At 41.8% G+C, this 22,316-nt stretch overlaps 1 protein-coding gene across 6 annotated transcripts in view; it reads right to left on the bottom strand.

The window, feature by feature from the left end:
• The window catches only part of dag1 (dystroglycan 1), a 103,883-nt gene that overhangs the window by 48,522 nt on the left and 33,045 nt on the right, over nt 1-22,316 (bottom strand). Inside the window, exons 1-3 of one of the 6 annotated variants that reach the window (XM_080184332.1) lie at nt 10,049-10,093; nt 8,832-8,902; nt 2,478-2,567 (exon numbers count right to left, since the gene is read on the bottom strand). The exons of 1 other annotated variant lie outside the window; for it this stretch is intronic. The gene's annotated coding sequence lies outside the window, so the exon portion shown is untranslated. Of the gene's footprint in view, nt 1-2,477; nt 2,568-8,831; nt 8,903-10,048; nt 10,108-22,316 lie in introns of those variants that run through there. 4 more of the 6 variants (XM_080184326.1, XM_080184338.1, XM_080184319.1 and 1 more) reach the window with 4 other exon arrangements.

The raw sequence follows: 22,316 nt of genomic DNA, 5'->3' as shown, positions 1-22,316 counted from the left end.
TTTAAAAGTGCTCCACAGAAAAGAGGTAGGAGGTTTAGGGAGAGAATTCTTAGTTTAGGGTCTAACTAAAGATCAACGGTGAGACCAAGGAAAGTTGGGAGATCTATAGAAGGTACCATGGCAAATTTGGTTATGGTACCTTCTATCCCTGTATCCTATACAACTCAGTAAGAAGCCTCACAACACCAGGTTAAAGTCCAACAGATTTATTTGGTAGTAAACGCCACTAGCTTTCAGAGCGTTGCTCCTTTGTCAGGTGAGTGGGGAGTTCAGATCACAAACAGGGCATATAAAGGCACACACAGTTTACAGAATACTGATTAGAATGCCAGTCTTTACACCTAATCAAGTCTTAAAAGGCGCAGTGTGAGTGGAGATAGCAATAAGCATAGGTTAAAGAGATGTGTATTGTCTCCAGGCAGGACAGTTAAGTGAGATGTGCAAGCCCAGGCAAGTCATGTGAGTAACAGATTGTGTGACATGGACTCAAGATCCACCACTTCAGTCCTATAACTGACATGGACACAGGAATAGAAGGTACCATAGCTAATTTGCAGATGACATTAAAATAGATGGGATAGCAAGTTGCAATGAGGAAATAAGAAACTTACAAATGGATAATAGATGAGTGGACCAAAGTGTGGCAGATGGAGTTTAATGTGGATAAATATGAGGTTATCCATTTTGGTGATTAAAAACAGAAAGGCAAATTATCTAAATGGAAGGGTGCTTTGTTGCAGAGAAATCTGGGTGTCCTCGTGAGTGAGTTGCAGAACACTGCTATGCAGGTATAGCAGGTAATAAGGAAAGAAAGTGGCCTAGGACTCAGTGCCTTCCTCCGCCACTGGATCCCAGACTTCCTAACCCACCCTCCTTATTCAATTATGACTGTGACACCAAATTCCGTTCCAACTCCATTTTGAAGTTTGCTGATGACATCACCATGGTGGGTTGGATCTCAAACAATGAGGAGACAGAGCACAGGAAAGAGAGAATCTGGTGAAATGGTGTGATGAGAATAATTTCTTCCTCAATGTCAGCAAAACAAAGAAGATAGTCACCAACTTCAGGAAATGTGATGAAGGACATGCCCCTGTCCACATCAATAGTGATGAAATGCAAATGGTCGAAGCTTTAAGTTTCTCGATCACAAACCACCTGTCCTGGACCCTCCACACCAATGCTATAGTTAGGAAAGCTCATCAATGCCTCTACTTTCTCAGGAGGCCAAGGAAATTTGCCATGTTCACTACGACTCTCACCAATTTTTACAGATGCACCTTGGAAAGCATTCTTTCCAGGTGTATTAAAGCTTTGTAATGCTCCTGCTCTGACCAAGACTGCAAGAAACTACAAAGGGCATACACAGCTCAGTCCATCACGCAAACCAGCCTCCCACCGCCTCAGAAAAACAGCCAGCATAATCAAGGACCCCATGCACCCATGACATACTAATCTTTCGCCTTCTTCCATCAGAAAAAAGATACAAAAGTCTGAGATCACATACCAGCCAACTCAAGAACAGCTTCTTCCCTGCTGCCAAACTTTTGAATGGGCTACCATATACTAAGCTGATCTTTCTCTGTACCTTAGCCATGACTAACACTTTATTCTGCACTCTCTTTTCCTTCTCCTCTATGTACTTGATGAACAGTATGTTTTGTTTGTATAGCACACAAGAAACAGTACTCTTCACTATCGCAATACATGTGACGATAATAACTCAAATCAAAAATGTTGGTATTTAAGTGTTGCTGCAACTATACAAAGCATCGGTGAGACAGCACCTGGATTTCTGTGTACAGTCTTGGTCTCCTTGAGGAAGGATGTCATGGCATTAGAGGCAATTCAGAGGCAGTTCACTAGATTGATTCCAGGAGGTGAGGGGTTTGTATTATGAAGAAGAGAGGTTGAACACTTTAGGCCTATACTCTCTGGAGTTTAAAACAATGAGGAGAAATCTAAAACAATGAGGGGAAATCTAATTGAGGCATTAGGTGATAAAAGGAGAGAGAATAGAGCCAATGTTTCAAGTCTAGATGACCCTTCGGCATGACCCTATCCACAGGTGCTGTCAGACCTGCTGAGATTTTCCAGCATTTTCTGTTTGTTTCAGATTCCAGCATCCACAGTATTTTGCTTTTAAATGAGGAAAAATTACTTCTCCCAAAAGGTCGTGAGCCTGTGGAATTCACTACTGCAGTGGATGCCAGGACATTGAGTAAATTTAAGATAGATTTTTAATTAGTCCTATGTTGAGGGGTAATGGAGAACGGGCAGGAAATAGTTGAGTTCAGCCATGATCGTATGGAATGGTGGAGCAGGCTCGAGGGGCTGAATTGCCTACTCCTGCTCCTAGATCTTATGACTGCACAAAAGATCAGAGTGCAGTATTATCAAAATATTGTAGGGCTATAGAAAGTTAGGGATTTAGAGTGGGAAAAGGCCACGCGCCAACTCACTGTGCCACTTAGTACCTTGTCAATAAGCGACTCATCCCAGATCCAAGATTGCTTTGTTAGACACAATGTATTGAAAGTCTGTTTGTCATCGAGAAACGATAACTCCTGCGGGTTTGAACATAATACTTTTATAAAGCTGAAACATTTGGTGTACCCAAAACAGTTCTGACATTTGTTACGAAAATCTAAGTCGCACTTGCTATTCTGACACAGAGTTGCCTATTTCAACTGGCTGATTCTGATGGGTATTGTAGTTTAATAGAAGTCCTATTGCAGGAGGCCATTTGGCCCATTGAGTCTGCACCTGTCTCTCCAACACAGCAGTTTACACAAGCCTGCCATCCATCTAATCCCCATAACCCCACAGATTTAAGGGACTATCCACCTCATCTGCAGATGTTTGGACCGTGGGAGGAAACTGGAGCATCCAGAGGAAACCCACACTTAGAGAGAATATGCAAACTCCACAGTCACTCCAGGCTGGAATTAACCCGGATCCTTGGCGCTTTGTAGCGGCAATGCTAACCACCGTGCCCCAAATTTGATTGGCTAATTTTTAAATTCTGTCCTATTTAATATGATACAATTAGGTGGGTCTTTATTTCAACCAGAGAGCAAATAGAGTGCAAAACGAGTTACCAAGAAAATATCAATGAAGCAGTCAATTTGGCTGAGTTCTGGAGTGAGGTGCAATTCTAGACAGAAATGTGGGGTTACTGCAGGATCGCTCTATGAAAAAGGAGTGGGCTTTTGTGACCAAACAGTCCTTGCTGATACATAAAATTTCCCCTTGCCTCACCCAGAGCCACTACATTGTATCCTTGCACCACCCTGGCTGCTACCACTCAAACTGGGAATCAAACCTTAATTATTTTGTGGAATGTGGGCAATGCTGGCACGATCAGCATTTGTTGTCCATCCCTATTTACCCCTGAACTAGGGGCCTGCTTGGCCATTTCAGAGAAAGTTAAGAGTCAACCACATTCCTAAGGATCTGGACTCACATGTAGGCCAGACCAGATAAGGATGACAGATTTATCTCCCTAAAGGATATTAGTAAACCAGGTGGTTTCTTATGACAACTGATAATATTATAATGGTCACCATTACTGAGACTAACTTCCAATTCCAGATTTATTAATTTAAGTCCCACCAGCTGCTGTGGTTGGATATGAATCCACCTGGCTCTCTAGATTACTGGTCTAGTGACATTACTGGTGACGCAGCATCTCCCCGAGAACGGAAAACCTAGAACTACTGATTTGATGCAACGCACTGAATTCTCATCTTCATCAAGTCAATGACTGGGGAGCTCATAGATGCAGGAGCCTTACCACTGCTAGATATACTTGCAGGTTTGGCTTCAGTATAAAGAGGATTCAGTGCAACACAAGGCAACAGCTGCCGATGTTTTCCCTGGTATAATGCAGAAAGTTAAAATGATATCCAGTCCAGAGGCACTTCACCACAACACTGGCAGGCAGCTCCTTTAGCCTTAATAATCCTGGGCTCCAGAAGAATACATTGACCAGGGTTCCTACTTCCGATTAGGACCCAGCAACATAACAGCCACTGCCCTTCAGAGTCAGCAAAGCTCTTCGGGAAGTTTGCAGTGTTGCACTAAGACACTTCCCAAACACAAGGAGAACCACCTTACTTCTTTCAGCCATCCGCAAGTTCTGCTGGAAAATGCCTTTAGGAACTTTGGATGAGGGCAGCACAAGTTCAGCTTCAAGTCTCCTCCGATGTCTGCTTAAACTGCATCTCAGTTAAGAGGCGGGAGTGAAAGTTGTTGACAAAGGGAGAAAGAGGAAGGTTATGCTCAAATTGTTTACTTTAGATGCTGGGGGAGTTTCCACGAGGCATAAGATGAGGAAAAGACATGCATTCATTGGCATTTCGCCTTTCATGATTTCAGGATGGCCAAGCGCTTTAGTTAGTGAGACTTTAGTGCAGTCAAGTTTAAAGTACAGTCTTGTAATGCAAGAATCACGGTGGCTAAATTGAGCACAAGATCTCCTCACGGCAATGTGACGCTAGTTGGCCAAAGCATTGGGGAGACATATTCTGCTTTTCTTTAGAGGATTACAGAAGGATCGTTTACGTTCATTGCAGAAAGAAAAGGGGCCTTTGTTTAAAGCCTAATCCAAAAGATGCTACCTTTGATAGTGCAGCACTCCTTCAACAATGCATTCAAGTGTCAACTGAGATTATAATGCTCCAATCTTTGCAGTGGGGCTTGAGCATCAAAGGGTTAATCTCAGGATTAGGAGCAAGCCTTTAACATGATTGTCTGACGAATAGAAATACTGACAGTAAGAAACAGACAATACAGGACTGAGCTGCCAGTCTGATCACCTTTGATTCACACCGCAGCATCAACTGCACTGACACAACAAGCGCACTCTCACATCAAATCATTCAAACCCACTATGCTAGGAGCTTGGGAAAAGCCGCACCTCAGCACACCAGTTTACGTCTGGCTGCTTCCCTGTTTAATGCAAGGGCCTCGAGGGACACAAAAGGGAATCATTTCAAGTTTACTTAGACATAAGGGTCTGAACAAAGCATCAGCTGCTAAGCGGTCAGGATTCTTAAATGTGAGCCACCACCAAACTGGGCTCAACACCTCTCAAAAGCACAGTTCATATCTCCCACAGGATCACTTAGATAACTACGAAGCATGGAAACGAGAGGATGGGGATGCAGGGGGTACAAAAAGGATGCTAAATATGAGCCAAATGTATTTCACATCGCAGTTGGTGGGTGACAAATGCAGAGTCCTTGCCGTTTAAAACTCAACACCTCATCAAGAAGAATTAAAAACCTTAGAATCGATTAGATGCTGAGTAAAGTAGTCACACAAAAGGGTGCTTTCTAACAGACTGAAGGCTGGGCTTGTTTGACCTTGAGAAAGAGCATTTAATAGAACAAAATTAAAAGCAACTCTTCAATTTACAAGTCATGCTTTGATGCATCGCTTCTGTCAGAGAAAACTAGAGCCTAATACTAAGCAAAACAGAGCAGGAGCAATGAGGACTTGGGGTAACACCAATACCTTGCCAGTCTAAGGATTAAAATCTCCCAGATGACAGTTTAATCACATGCCTTAAAATGCTGGGTTAATCACTGGGCACACCTTGCCTTTGGATGCCCAGAAAATGGGATTTTTCTCTTTTAAAACTGCACTGTGACTAACATGGTTAAACTTGCATTTACATTGCACCTTTCACAAAGGTAAAATGCCTAAAGACACAACTACCAATAGCGGAGTGATCAAAATCGGAAGTCTGCAGGAAGCTAGAATCGGAGCAGTGGAGAGATCTTGGGAGGGTGAAATGTTTGGGTTGTTGTGCAATATGCTTCTGCAGTATTGAATTCATCCATTTAAACATTTTGCAATGATAGACAGTCTAGTTATACAGTTCAAAACACTCATGACCCAAGATATGGCAGGCAGAATCTGGAATTGTACTAGTGTCCGACTAAACTTCACAGTATAAAAAATTTTACACTCAGGATAAACTGCAAATCACTGCAGATGCTGGAGAGAAAACAGAGTTGACGTTTTGAGTCTGGGTGCCCCTTTGTCAGAGCTCAGACCTGCTGAGATTATCCAGCATTTTCTGTTTTTTGTTTACAGCTCATTAGAAAATCCTAGCAAGAACTTGGGCTGTATATTCTGCCAGAAATATTACCTTACATCATAGACAATTTAGATGTTACTCCTAGGCAAGGTCCCTAATTTAAAGGTCACCAACCTGGAGTTAGGGATTTCTGGTTACAAGTTACAGGTTGTTAGAGAATGTTGTAAGAGGTAAGTCCCAAGTTTCATTCAGTGCAAGAGTGGATCATTTGGCTCTTCCAGCCTGCTCCATAGGCCATTTGCATACCACCTAACTCACCAAGCTATTGTGGAAAAACTGATGCTCCTGCCAAACTATATTTCACACAGGAAAAAAAAGTCTGGGCCGCTCAGACAAACAAATTCAGATGTATCAACACTTGGCAAAAAAACACTTCACAAAACAGTGAGCTATGAAACTGGGTTCAGTAGCACCATGTCTGTGGTCTTAGTCTAGTGATCCCAAGGTCTGAACAAATAACATATGTTCAAATCTCACCACAGCAGTTGGGGCATTTACGTAAACAAACCTAGTTTAATCTAGGTCTCACAATGGTGATCATGAAACTACCAGATTAGATTAAAATCCCATCTGACTCACTAATGTCCTTTAAAAGGAGAAAGAATTCCTCTTTACCGAGTCTGGTCTATATGTGGCTCCAGTGTGGTTGATTATTAACTGCACTGTGAAATAACAGTGCAAATCCATAAAGCTCACAGGCTGCAGCGATTCAGGGAGGCAGCTCACCACAACCTTGGATGGCAATTAGGATGGACAGCAACACAACGTCCACAGCCTATGAATAAGTAAGAAAATCTGTCCCTTAAAAGGCACCACACTAGTAATATGCACACTTGCCTACCCAAAACTGCTCTCAAACATTACACCGAGCCGAATGATCAAACCAGCCCCAACCAAAACCCATCCTGCAGACGACCGCCGCTGCCGCCACCACCACCACACACAAAATCTACCTAGGAGAATTACACCAGACCCACAAACAGAACACAAACCTCTCTCCAAACTACCTGGACCCAACGATAATCATGTACAAAGTTATCTCCCCTTCTGTACCAATCCACTCCAAAAACCAGTGATACTGCATCAAAATTGAGTGCAAGAGTTTCAGAAGTGTTGATCGAATAATCACAAGAATGAGCAGGAGTGAGTTGGAACTATTTTTGTTGCAGCCTCCAGAGCAGCGAGGACAGAGTCATTAATTAACCCAAGACTTTAATTCCAATGATCTCACTGCACAAGACATTTAAGCGATGATCCACATTCAAACCTGGCACGCTGGTAATGTGACCTTCGGGCAGGAATAGCATCTTAAGCAATTTCTACTCCAAAAATCCAAACCCTCACACGCAACACAAGAAGAATTTCATTAAAAATATCCCATCATAACATGTGAAACAAGACAGATGGGTGTTCAAAGTGCTTTTTCTATCATTAAATAGGCACCATATCTCAGTGCCTGGAGGCCTCCCACCCAATGCATTCAACATCAGCATTTTAACATTCCAAAAAATGCTGAGTGGGCCCCACACAAATATTTGCAATGCAATATGTTTTGCTTTCCAGTTACAAATCAGGAATTTCTTTACCTCTTTCAAACGAGCCATATAGTTTAAGCTAACTTGGATCTAACCAGTTACTTTGTCCCTCGGCTCAGGATTATGACTTAGACTTAACTACCAAATTTCTATACAAGGGTATGGGCTTGATAAAAACCCCAAAACACTTGTCTGGTTTTGGTTCCCTCGCATGGTCAAGAGAATCATAGAATCCTACAATGCAGGAGGTGGCCATTCAACCCATCGAATCTGCACTGATCACAATCCTACCCAAGCCCTATCCTCATACATTTAGTTGTTTTTGAGACATTGATTGACAGATGAATATTGGCCAGGGCACTGGGGAGAAATTCCTTCTATTCTTATTCAGATAGTGCCAACAAGGGCTGACAGGGGCTTGGTTTAACTTACTTGAAAGCTACCACCATAGCACCTCCAACCCTCAATTCTGCACTGCAAAAAGGGCAGCAGAAACATGAAAACACCACCCCTCCAGGCCTTTCATTCACTGTCACTGGGTAAAAGTCCTGGAACTTCCTTCCTAACAGCACTGTGGAGGTGTAATTACACCATATGGATTCAGGAAGGCAGCTTAGCATCATCTTGTCAAAGGGAGTTAGGCAACACCCACATCAAGAAGGAATAAGTAATAATGTCCATCTAGATATGGGGCCACCATAGATTATATGCCCAAACCTTTGGAATTGCACCAGAAAGCACAAATGTCTGACTCAAAACTGCTACTCACTGAGCGATTCCTGATACCTCGGCAAGGAGAGAATAGAGGATTAACTCACCTACCCACACACACATACCAGTCCAAACATTCAGGCTGCAGGGTGGGGAGATTGGATACATGAGATTTCTAGAAGCAATGTTATACAGACATGCTCTTTATATTAATGCAACAGCGTCAGGAAGAGTTCAGTAAACCACATCACTCCAGTGGCCTCAAAAACATTTATTTAAATAACTTGGTGAACTCAGTCAGAAACTGGAGGCTTGATCCTACTCGCAAGAACTATATTCTCTGAACTTTCTCAAGACTGATTTACATCTGTGGCTAGGAGGCAGTGAATGCCGGCCCCAGACAACTGGGCCCCAAACAGCTGCTGAGGAACAGGCCAAGAGGAGCACAAACCCCAGCAGGGACAGAAATAACTCACCCTGTTCTGTTGTAGTAACTATCTCAGCTAATGCATGTTGACCCAATCAGTCTTCCCAGGACCTGTTTGCCCTTAAGTAAAAATAAATATATTATTAAAATCACTTCACATTAAAACTAAGTCAAAGCTGAAGTTAACCCAAGTCTGCAGTCAATGATTCTCACAAGCCAAGTTATTTTATCTTTCTGCGAACACCGGAAAAGCTTAACACGGCCGTCATAATTGACCCAAGTGAAAGCAAAGAGCCTACGTTCCTCCGCACTACATCCCACCCACTTCTCTCCAAAAAGGTTCTTCAACAGTAGAAATATTCACTTTCAAGTCCAAACTGGATATATAAAAGCAAAATACTGTGGATGCTGGAAATCTGAAATTAGAAAAACTCAATAAGTCTAGTAACATCTGTGCAAAGAGAAACAGAATTTGATCATGTCCAGTATGACATTTCTTTGGAACTAAACAATCTGGTTACATGCTTGAAAGGTAAAAATTTGCAGGGATAGATAGAAAGAACAAGTGGAGTGGGCACGATGGGCCCAATGGCCTTTTGACTAGGCTGTAAAATTCTAGAATAATCCAGCCCACAGCTGACATGGTTAGGAGCACAAACCCAGGCCAGTCAGGGTTTTACTGCTGTTCGTTGCCAATAAGCTAGGAACAGAGTAGTGATGCCCTTTGTAGGTGAGGAGATGGAGGACAGAATGAAATACAGTGCTTGTGTCAAGCCTAATGTCTGTCACTGAATTCACCCTGGTGCAGATCCCCAGTTCATCGCTGGTGAGGTTGGGAATATATTCCAATGTAATGCCCCACTCTAGGAAAAGCCACCACCCAGTGTGGTATTAAGCCACTCGGATCAGGAAGTTTTGACCTGCACTGACTTAGCTATTCTGGAGCTCAGGTTAACAGTTGGGACTTCACAATTTCTGATCCTGAATGCTACCAATGACAACGGTCAAGTAAGTTTAGAAAATTCAACAATGATCAAGAATTGAAAATGGGGCCAAGATACCAGAGAACTGTCATATCCATGGATAGGAATGAGCAAAAAAAAACTTTAGCACTCTAAAACCTGAAGCATTTCATAACCACTCAAGTCTGCAGTGGAACATGAGCACACAATATCCTGATTCTAAATGAGAATGTTATCAAATCAGCCAAGTTGACAGAAAGATTTTACAAAAACAATCCCAGTAATCAGTCTATGTGCTATTTACCTCCTTGTACAATTCATATCCTCCTGCCACAGGTCATTGCGAGAGAGAAATCTTGGAGAAACCTAGGGCAGCATTGTCAGATTTTTCTAGCTGAGGCACCGCTTCTATGTGGACTTGCTGGATAATTTGTTCTACTTACTGGGAGCACAACAACCCGCAGCAAAACAAAACACTACTTGGTCAGATCTTCCCTCAAACACTTCAGCAACTGCACACAAGTACAGTGACTGATTTAAATCCATCAGACAACCTATCCTCCCCCTGCAAACACTCACGCTCATTAAGTTTCTGCACACAATTATTCACAGATAAACCTGGAGGGGCGGGGGATGATTTGGCGAGGACAGAAGTATTTTGCCAAAGAAACACTTGCTTCTTCTTGGGAATGGTTAGAAACTGATAATGTGCACTCATTGGTGCAGAGATGGGCTTCTGTCCAGACATGCATTTTCTTTGGTTAATTACAATAGCAAGATAGGAGTTAGAATGCCTGAAAAAAAATCACAGCCAGAACACCAGCTTCTCAATGGAAATATCCTGGAAAGGTTTGCCAGGCCAGCAAGATATTTGAAGTTTGTTGGCAGTGGTGCAAGACTACATACCAAACACTGCACGCTTGGTGTAAGAGCACAGCTGAAAGCTGCAATGTTATCCAGTGCTCCTGATAAAATGCCCAAACACAACTTACATTCACATAGATGTGAAAGTCATCAAATGTTGACTTTGACTAGATACGAATGAAACAAAATTAGCCACACCCTAATCCAGCAACCTCCTCTAGTCCTATATGTTCTCTGGAAAGCTCACCACTCCTCCCAAATCTGATCTTTGAGGAACCAAAGTGAAGTATTCGGTCCCTTGAACCTGTTTTCATTGTTAGATCTTTACTCCCATTTACAACAACCACCAAAAATAATTTGTATTTATACAAAGCCTTCAATATACTAAAATGACAAGGTACTTTGCAGGAGTGTAATCAAAGATTGACTGAGTTACATAAGGTAATAAATAGCCAGCCACATGGCCAAAGGTTTGGTCAAAAGACAAAGATGGAGGACCGTCTTAAAGAGAAATTAAGACGTGAAGATGCATAGTTTGGGTAACTTGCTCAGAACTGCTGAGAGCATACAACAAGATCAGCTGCATAAATACTGTGGCTACTACAGACTGGGCTTTCTGCAATGTTAGGCTTACCTCCTGACTTTCCAAACTCTTTCCTTCACCTCCAAGGCACAAATGAGGGTTATAATGGAATAATCTTTACTTGCTTGGATGGGTTCAGCTGCAATAACACTCAAAAAGTTCAACAGCAACTCATACAAAGCAGGTCGACAGCCTAGTCAGCAACTTAAGCATACACATTGAGGCTGCAATGTGTATGTATGACTTAAATATGCAACACCTTTACCATATGGGTTACAGCAGTCCAAGACCGTTCAGCTCAGCACCACCCTTGAGGGCAAGTAGAGATGGGAAATAAATGCTAACCTTGCCAACAATGTCATTGTTCGCAGAACAAATTAAAAATAAACAAGCGACACAGAAACAAAGGCAGTTTTTATTTAAATGATTTCTTAGTTAGCAGAGAGAACTTGAGACTCAGCATGTCCCTTGCCATGACCCTATTTTGCAATGGCCACAGTCAATATACAATAGGCTCATTATAAACTTTGGGACATTGTACGTACCCTCAGTTGAACATGAACGGAAACGGAAGATGCATTTTTTAAAAAAATATCATATTATAGCTGGAACACAGGAAATAGCTGGCAATGTTTCTAAATCAGGGAACAAAGAAGTTGGATTTAGTTTGCATCTTTCACAATCTTGGGACATAGAGTGTTTCACTGTTGTGGTGTTAGAAACACACAAACAGCAGCGAGACAAAGGCAATTTGCTTTAGTGATGTTGGTTCGGGAACAAATATTAGCAAAGACACCAGAGAGAACTTCCTCGCTTCTCTTCAAATAATCCAGTGGGATGTTTTATGCCATCTAAGGGTTCAGAAAGGATGCTGTTTAGTATCTGACTATCAGGCACCTCCTCAGAAATGAACTAAAGCATCAGCCAGATAAGAGGCTGAAAAATAAAACAATACCAATTCTTTCAGAAGTAGGTTTTCCCTTCATCTTGAGGTTGACATTATTATCCAGTGGAGTGAAATCCATCCAGATTGAAAACCCAGTTGCTCAGTATCAAGGATTATATTGCGGATGATGTACTAACTTGGTACTTTGCTCTGTTGACCTTCTGCCTTTATCAAACAAAGGCAAAAAGGTTTCCATTTAGAGGCAAGTACAAGTATTCCTAGAATTGGTTTGCTTCATAAGCACCACAATCAAATTGGCGCTGTTCTGAAAACAGATGTCAAACAACCATCACCACAACCTTTTCCAAGCTCACCAAGCCCCATTTGGGGTGCTCTGATATTGAACATTTGACTCAGATCTAGCTGACTAGTGCATTCAATCCAATTGCCGTTGGTTAATTACTGAAACCAGAATACAGGAGCTGGATTTAGCAAGCAAAATAAGCCAAGTTGGCACCAGAACGCCACAATGTGAAGTACAAACAAGCCGAACAGCACTGCTTCACCCTAGTATTATGCAGTTTTGAAAGGTTCAGCAGCAATTACATTTTGTACATATTAAGACATATTTTGAAATATCTGCACGCCCATTAGTTTACTTCACAAAAAACCCCAACTCAGTTAAAACTTTTGCTGGCGTGCAGCAGCCTACAAACAAAGGGACACACCCCTGTTGTTTTTGTCTGCACAACACTGGATTATACACTGACAAATATGATTATAAACACCATCATCAAGTTCAACTTTTCCTCAGGCTGGGACTACAATGGATTCCTGTTACTGGATACAACAGTAACAAAGACAGTGTTTCAGCAATGGTGGAAATTAAAAGTCTGTGTAATGTGCTTGAGCTTCCCACACTTGATCTTTATCAAGATCCACACTTGTTCAGGGCCCCATTTCAACAATGCAACAATCACAAATTCACAATCTGCTATAGCAAAGAACTGGGCCAAAATCTAAAAACCTTTATCACAGCACCCAAAATGACACTGGCTCAAGGATCACGTTACCCACTTGCTGACAGTGCAAATTACAGGAAGCAACATTTCAAGAGTCACTTTTTATTCCTCTGCCCCATCACTCTGCTGTTTTTGAAAACGGTGACCCTGAATTACAACCTTCCAGGTGATCATAGCTAATGCCTCTACACAAGTATGAGAGACAAGATCAGGGAATGACCAGTCAAGTTTAATATTGTCTTCACCTGACACACATTCAATCCAGTAAAAAGTCTGACAACACCAGGTTTTAGTCCAACCGATTTATTTGATAATAGACTCACAAGCTTTTCGGGGTTCACCTGACGAAGGGGCTAACCCCGAAAGCTTGTGAGTCTATTATCAAATAAATCGGTTGGACTAAAACCTGGTGTTGTCAGACTTTTTACTGTGTTTACGCCAGTCCAACGCCAGCATACCCACATCATGACACATTCAATCCCACAGTGAGGAACTACTTTGAGTGTATTCAAGTAAAAATCTGGATAAATTGTGAATAAGGTCACTGTTGGCTGCTCCATGAGCACAATTTAAAGCACTTTTGTTTGTGCTCCAGGTGGCACAGTGGTTAGCACTGATGCCTCACAGGTCCAGGGACCTGGGTTCAATTCCATGCTTGGGTCACTATCTGTGCGGAGTTTACAGTTCTCCCCATGTCTTGCGTGGGTTTCCTTCGGGTGCTCCAGTTTTCTCCCACAGTCCAAGCAATATGCTGGTTAGATGAATTGGCCATGCTAAATTCTCCCTCAGTGTACCTGACCAGACACCGGATACTGGCAACTAGGGGATATTCACAGTAACTTCATTGCAGTGTTAACATAAGCCTACTTGCGACCCTAATAAATAAACTAACTTAACTTTAACCTCAAAGGTTTTAAACAATTACAAGTAGCCATTTATGGTGGGCATCAAACACTCCCCAAGTCAGAAACAGAAATGCACTTCAATTCCACCAACCCCACCTGACCCCCATGTCCCACACTGAGCACCAACTCACCACTCCCTCCATATCCCACAAAGTGGAAGAAGTGGTGGGGAAGAAGGGGGCATTAAGAGTGGGAACGCAAGCATGAGAGACAGAATGATAAGTGCAGTGGTAAGCAAAATGAGGGGACAAGGCTGGTAAGGGATGAGTAAGAGCGAAGTCCAAGTGCTGGTAAAAAGATTTAATGTGACCAAGATGGACAGATGAACAGCAAGATTCAGTCTGGATCAGAAAGAGAAAGGAATGAAAACATACAGACTGATCTCAGCATCCACACTTTTTTCAAAAAAAATTACCAGATGCTCTTGCGATGTTCTGACCTTGGGTGGGGTGTGACATGTGTCACTTGTGTCTGGGGAGCTGGCTTTGTCTCGTTCTCAGTAGCTCAGAGTGTACATCATCCTCTGCAGCTCCAAGTCCTGTGTGCTGGAACTCAGCAGAGCTGTAGCTCTGTTTGTGTGTCGCACCCCCACCCTCAAAACAGGTTATTTGAAACCACTGAATGGAGGTAATTTACATTCAATTGAAGAGAGGGGTTGACACTGCAGCCCCTCTGATCGTCCACGGCCAGAGAAAAGGCCCTTGTGCAACTGAACAAAGAATGGCAAAAAAACCTTTCTGACCCCTTCCCTCTGTGGAAAAGAGTCAATTCCTCAACATCCTGTTTCTATGGTAACCAAACAAAGCTCTGATTTCTGAAAAAAAACAAATTTGCTGCAAACCCAAGGAAATTGTGTCTTTCAGAAAAGGAGGCTTTTCAAATGAAAGATATAGGGGTATCTAGAGCAATTGTCTCATTCTGTACAACACAATTCATATTGCTGGGGAAAAAAAAACTTTCCTAAACTGTGGGTATTGGGGCGGGTGACATTAGAAGTAGCTGCAATTTGCTGTCCAGTGGCTTTCCCTTCCCCCCACTCATCCACCTTCTTTAGTCCGCAGCCAACAAGGCAAAACAAAACAAGGAACAAAAATAGATCATGAGAACATAGTTCGCGCCCAACTCCAGTCTCGATTTTAATGTTTTTAAAATTCTTAAACCAGTAACTGCACAGAGTTATTCGACAAACCGTGTAGCAGGAGTTTACTTTAAAAAGGTTTCTTTTAACCAACACTACTGCTTCTGCTAGGGTTGGGTGTGGCAAGAGTTTCTTTGAATTTATTCATAGCTGCGAGATCAGAAGTTACTGCCTCGATGTACTGATTTTCAGAGACATTTATCCTCCTTGGAGCTGCCTGTAAATGCAGTCCCGAGCACTCCTCCCACAAGTAGAGCTACCCAGCCCTCAGATTTTCCTGGCGTCACCAGGAATCTGAGACTGAGTGAATGTCTCAAAAACAAATATAAAGCAGTCTTTGAAATGTGAAGGCCACAATCTTGCACCAGCCCCCCTCCACCCCCTCAAAAACATCAGTGATTCATGATGCTGCAATGTTAACGTTGCCTCACTTTACTGGTGACTCGTGTGCACAGTTTCTGCATCAAACAGGAAAAACGTCCTGAAATACGTACACGATACCGAGGAATATGCTTGGGCAACACACAGAAGTCTCTCTGGCTATTGAACAAGTGCAACACTCATGAAACAACATCCCAATGACATGTGCGTTTTCCCGCCAGCTGTGCTGAGATCCAGCGCAAAGTCCACTCCCAGATCCTGCTACCATCCAAGAACTCTAATTCGCCCTCAACACTATACTCTTGCGCATCCCTTGTACTCACGCACATGCAAATTTGCCTTCAATCATCTAGGTCACCAGTCTAGAGCTATCTCCCTAAATCTCTCCCCTCTTTCAAACCTGAAAAACATAGCTCTGAACACAAACCAGAGAATGAAACAGCAAAGTAGTAGATCAGCTTAGGAATAGGGCAGCACAGTGGCTAGCACTGCTAACTCACAGCATCAGGGACCTGGGTTCAATTCTGGCCTTGGGTCACTGTCTGTGTGAAGTTTGCACGTTCTCCCTGTGTCTACGTGGATTTCCTTCAGGTGCTCTGGTTTCCTCCCACATCCAAGGATGTGCGGGTTAGGTTGATTGCCATGGCAGGGTAAATAAGAGAGATTACAGGAATAGGGCCTGGGTGGGATTGTAGTTGGTGCAGACTCAATGGGCTGAATGGCCTCCTTCTGCACAATAGGAATTCTGCGATCACTGGACTCATTGGGCCTGTGCTATCTTTTGCTGAGTTGTACCCATCAGTCCCAATTCCTTGCCCTTTCCTTATACACCAGTAAATTTCTCCACTTCAAATATTAATCCAATTTCTATCTGAAAGTTACTGAATCTGCTTTCACTACCTTTCATGCACCGTATTGCAGGTTGTAACAGCTCGCTGCATAATTTCCTTTTCCTCAGGCTTTTATCACTTCCCTTAAATCTGTCTTCTGTCCCCAATCTTAATGCTATCAAAAACAGTTTCTGCTTATTTACTCCATCCAAACCCTTCATTATTTTCAACACCTCTGTCAATACTTCCCTTAACCTTTTCTAATAAATACAGCTTATCTAGTATTCCCACACATCATTCTAGTAAATCTCCTCTGGACCCTCTCCAAAGTATTGCCATCATGGATGAGACCAACAATCATAACATCTTTGGTTGTGGCTCAGTATCAGTTTTTGGAGCATTTTACCATTGCATGAAAGCTGTCTATAAAAGTCTGATGTCACAAAGTACTCAAATTGTGGAGCCCGAGCCAAGGTGATCAGTACCATCTTGGGGACAGGGCCAGGAAAGCATGAGTAAAAGGAGGCTAAATTTAAATGCATACAAGATATCTTGTAGGTAAGCTTTTGAAAGACTTTGCGCAGCAGCCACCACATCAACATTCTCCCCAACAAAGGCTGTCTCTCTGTGCCATCCATAATGTGCGTGACAATGAAGGTGTGTTAATGTTTCTGTATTAGAAAGCAAGCCTGAAGCATCAGAATTGGAGCTTGTGGCATGCATCAGAAAGCTTTCTTTTATATACAAAGATATCTGGAGCTTCGCATACTGATTGTATTCATTCCCTCATTATATGTGCATTTAGTAGCAGAACTCAGCCAGCCGTCTGCGCCAAGGCAGCATTACTTGGGAGTGCCGTACCTCTACCATATTGTTTTCTTTTGATATTACTCGGGAGGTGATGGAGTCAGGGAAGAGGGATACACATTGATACCCCCTAGATCAAATTTGGTTGTGTCACAGGATAGACGGCTGAATGGTTTAATCAAATGCTGCTTAAAATGCATTGGATATATGGTCATGATGTGGATATGCCAGCGTTGGATATATATCTTGGATATATAGTCCAGCACCAGAAAGAGAAAGGGTGATTTTTTTTTTAAAAAGTCTGAACAGAACTAAAAGGAATTGAAACATTCCTTCAAACTACAAAGTGACCAAAATCTGTCAGAATAAATCCAGATATTTTTGCAATTATTTCTATTCAAGACATTTCTGAGCAAAGCCTTCAGGTGGAACGTACTTCAGCCTATAATCCACCCTGCTTCTTCCGAATGAGCTCTGGGTAAAGAAAGGAGACTTCAGATAAGGTACATGCCACTGATCACTATGGACAGCCAAGCAAGAACAAGATCATGTGAAGTCTACCGAGTGAGTACCAAATTTACCAAGGCTTAAAGAACATAAACAGAACCTCCAGAGCCTGCTCAATAATATCATGGCTGATCTATCTCAATTCCACCTTCCTGCATTATCCCCATGTTCCTCAATTCTCTTAGCAGCCAAACAAATGTATTCAATATTTCAGCACATTCTTAGCACCCCCAGGTAAAAAAAATTCAAAGATCCACATCCTTAAGTGAAGAAATACCACATCTCAATCCTAAATGGCAGACCCTCTTATTCTGAGACTAAGAGACTTATGATCCCATGTTATAAGTTCTACAGTCACATTGAAATATTTTCTCAGCATCTACCTTCTCAAATCCCTTAAGAGCTTGGACATGTTTAAAATCTGACCAGCTCTCAATCTGCTAAACACCAGGAATACATAGATTAGCCTCTTCATCTCCAGAAACAATCACTGTTGCACCTCCTCTAGGGCAAGTTCATAAATCCCTACAGTGCACAAGTTGATCATTCAGCCCATTGAGTCTGCACTGACTCTCTGACAGAGTATCTTACCCAGGTCCTCTCCTCCATCCTATCCCCTTAATCCCATTAGTTATGTTTTTTTTAGGTTAAGACCACCAGAATTATATTCAGTACTCCAAACAAGTCTCACTAAAACTCTATGGAATTGTGGTTTAAGATTTACTTGTATATGCCAATCCTTTTGTAATTAAGACTAGCATTATTTCGCTTCCTAATTACTTGCTGTACCTGCACCTGTACCTTAACTTCCTAGGATGTGTATATGAAGACACTCAAGTTCCTCTGAATACCAATATTTTCCTGTCTCTGGAAAATAAAACCAAGCTAATAAATTGTTTCTGCTTTATTTTTATTTGCTTTCACACTCTCCCACATTATATCCCATCCACTACGTTCCTGTCGACTTGGTGATGTAGAGGTAATGTACAGCTTGTAGTTCAGAGACCCCAACTAATACTCTGGGGATACAAATCCAAATTTCACTGTGACAGCTTGTAGAATTTAAATTTAATTATCAAACTGGAATTAAAAGCTAGTTTCAGACCATGAAATTACCATTTACTGTTGTAAATGTCCTTTAAAAGGAAGGTAATCAACCTGGTCTTGACTACATACATCTCCTCCAGATCCACAAAGTGGTTTATTCTTAACTGCCCCTTAAAGTGCTCTGGTATTCTCAGTTACAGAAAAGTCAAAGAGAATAAAACCAGACTGACCATCCAGTGTTGGCCTAGGCACCAGAAGTGGGATTCCCAGTTGATAACTTCACTCGCTAGGTCAAAATCCTGAAATGACCTTCCTAACAGCACTATATATATGTACCTACATCAACTCCATGGTCTGCAGTGGCTCAAAAAGGTGGTTCATCACCAAGGGTCAAAACATGAATGACAACAAATGCTGGCATTGCCAGTGATGCTATCACCCCATGAAGGGTTATTTAAAAATGTCTACATCCATTTGTGGGCTCTATGTCTGCCTCATAGCTTACTTTCCCATTTAATTTTGTTATCAGCAACACATTACCTTCTGTTCCCTCACAAGTCACTGATATATATGTACAAAGCCACCAGGCACAGGCTACTAACCTCAAGATGACCCGTATACTCCTATTTTCTGTTTATTAAACCAATCCCCAATCTCACGAGCTGGTACGACACTTCACGATATATGTTTTCTTTAAATCAAAGACACCACTTCCAATGGCTGCTCCTCGTCTACTCTGTTAATCACAACCACAATAAACTCAACATGACTGGCCTTTCATAAATCTGTGCTGACTCCACCTAATCATTTAATAAGCTACTACATCCCCTATTACTAATAGGATCTAGCATCTTTCCCTATCACTAATGTCAGGCTAACTGGCCTGTAGTAGCATGTACTCACTTCCCTCCTTCCTAGGATGTGTGCGCGCACGCTTTTGGCAGGGCTGTTTTGCTACCTTCCAATCCATAAGGGATTCTTCTAGAATCTTAAAGGAATTCTGGAAGATTAAAAACTCTGCAGCTACCTCTTAAAATTAAAGGATGTAGATCATTAAGTCCAGGGGATTTGTCAACTTTAGAACTGGAGAAATTAATGGAACTATTTCTTTACTAATACTAATTTAAGTTCCTCATTCTCACAGGACTCTTGATTCTCCATTATTTCCAGATTTGTTTTGTGTCTTCTTTCATGAAAATAAAGTTTGTTTTGTATCGCTGCCATTTCCCTCATTCCCTATTACAATTTTGCCTGTGTCATCCTCTAACAGACCCACTTTTACTTTCACTTGGGTATAGAAGAATATGGGCCCGATGCAGGCAATTGGGACTAGCTTAGGTGATTTTAAAAAAAATGGGGCGGCATGGACAAGTTGGGCCAAGGGCTGTTTCCATGCTGTAAACCTCTAGGACATGAATCTCTTTTTTTAAAAAAACCTGATTAGAAAGCTTTTACAATCAGTCTGTGTCTCTTGCTGGTTTGCTCTCATATTCTCTTTTTTAAATCCTCCCCATCCTATTTTTGCCAACATGTTCACGTTTCTTCCTTTAAATACTTTTGGAATCATAATAAACATGAATCAGTGACTGCACGGGGCAACAAAAGAAATCCAAGGGACCAGACAGACCTCAACAGGTCAAATCCTGCAGGCAGAAACCACAACTCAAAGGATGATATTCCAAAATGAGTCAAAACCTTAAGAGAAGTGGAGAAAAAGATTTGAACAAGACTAAAAAAATCCCTCCAACCACCTGTATTCATGTATTGGGCCCATATTGCACCAAAACTGCACAGAAGTAACATTCTACTCTCTGATGTTTCAATAACCTTGAGGTAGGCATTGCCCTGAACGATTCTGGGTACTAACAGTTGATGTTTCAGGTTGCTGGTGTTTTATCAGGACTTCCAATGAAAGCCATTGACCAAAAAGTTAACTCCTCCTCTGCAGATATTCAGCAGAGTACTTTCGGCTATTATTTGAGCTGCATCAATCTAGTTAGCTTATTAGGTGGATAAAGGAAGGCTTTTTGCTCGTTTTATCCTTTCATGATCTCCTCTCCCAGAGATCATCTTTTCACATAGGTTTGACACAAAGCAGTTTGGGCCAATTGTTGGGGGACTGCAGAACAGTGGCAATGCTACTGGACCAGCAATCCAGAGACTCAGACTAATGCTCAGGAGATAGGAGTTCAAATCCCAACATACAGCTGTGGGAATTTAAATTCAATTAATAAATCTGGAATAAATTGCTGGTCTCATTAATGTGATTATACAATTCTGTGACTGTCATAAAAACTCATCTGGATTCACTAATGCCCTTCAGGGGTCAAAATCTACTATACCTACAGATCTCCAGATCCACAGCAATGCAGGTTGACTCTTAACTGTCCTCTGAAATAGTTTAGGCACTCAGCCATATCAAATTGCTTCAAAATGGACTGCTGGTGTATCTACACTCATGGACAGCAGTGCTTCAAGCAGACAGTCCAAAATCACCTCTTCATGGGAAATTCAAACTGGCCTTGCAAGCAATGCTCATAAACCAAGAATAAAAAAGGGTGGTAGAGATGCACCGATTGAATGGCATCCACATTTACAAGATTATTGTCTTAGATTACTAAGCCCAAGGTCGTGGGTTCAAAAACCACGTTGGAAAGCACCCATATCGATATGGCCTACCCTTAACAACAATCATCACGAACAACCATTCGCTGTTCCAACGATCACAAGTCTGACATGTACTGGTGAGCAACGGATTTAAGTAATGGACGACTGCTTGTCTTGATCTATGTTAATGACAGACTTGTGTGTGCAGGGCATGAATTCAAAATTTGCAGATGATATAAAGCTGAAAATATTGTGAACTGAGGAGGTGGTTAGTGATAGACTTCAAAAGGACATAGAAGTGCTGGCAGAATGCCAGTGGCAAATGAAATACAAGGCAGAAACGTGTAAAGTGGTGCATTTCCAAACACTGCAGCCTCGTTGTAACAGTCCTGGGGACCATATCTTGAGACTGCATTATAGGTTTAGAGCACATCACCAGCCACCAATAAAGTGTATTGCCTACACCAGTGAACATTGTGTCCTCCTTGAGATGAAGTCAAAGAAAATTCAACAAAGTTTTAGAAATGTCACTGTTCGTGCCCTAGCTTACGACAGAATACAGTTGCCAAAAAGGGGAGAGGAAAGAAACCTGAACGGGCAAGTGTTTACTAAACATTTTCAACTTTAACTAAGTGCATATAGTAACTACTAATAAGTCCATGCATTCATCATTTCCAAATCTCTTGATTCCTCCGCTTTCCTTTCACCAGAGATCCAACTTATTCCTAAAATGCTGACATGATCATTGCTTCAAGCATGATCTCAGATAGTACATTCCACAACCCATATATGTTTTAAAAAAACTGTCACTCTCGTAAATCTCTTGCATTTAATCTTTCCTCCATGCTCATTATAAACCCCTAAATTACTAGGAGCTGTCTGACTCTCCCTACACTGCCTCATCCCTTTGCAATTTTAACTATCACCCTGTAATCACCTCCGTTTCCCATTCACTGCATAAACTCTGAGCCAATATTGTTCTAGATATTATACTA

Source organism: Carcharhinus amblyrhynchos, chromosome 3, assembly GCF_965287045.1.
Source record: "Carcharhinus amblyrhynchos chromosome 3, sCarAmb.v2.hapA, whole genome shotgun sequence".
Lineage (NCBI taxonomy): Eukaryota > Metazoa > Chordata > Chondrichthyes > Carcharhiniformes > Carcharhinidae > Carcharhinus > Carcharhinus amblyrhynchos.
The sequence above is the reverse complement of the archived record's forward strand: the minus strand, read 5'-3'. Positions and strand labels throughout refer to the sequence as shown.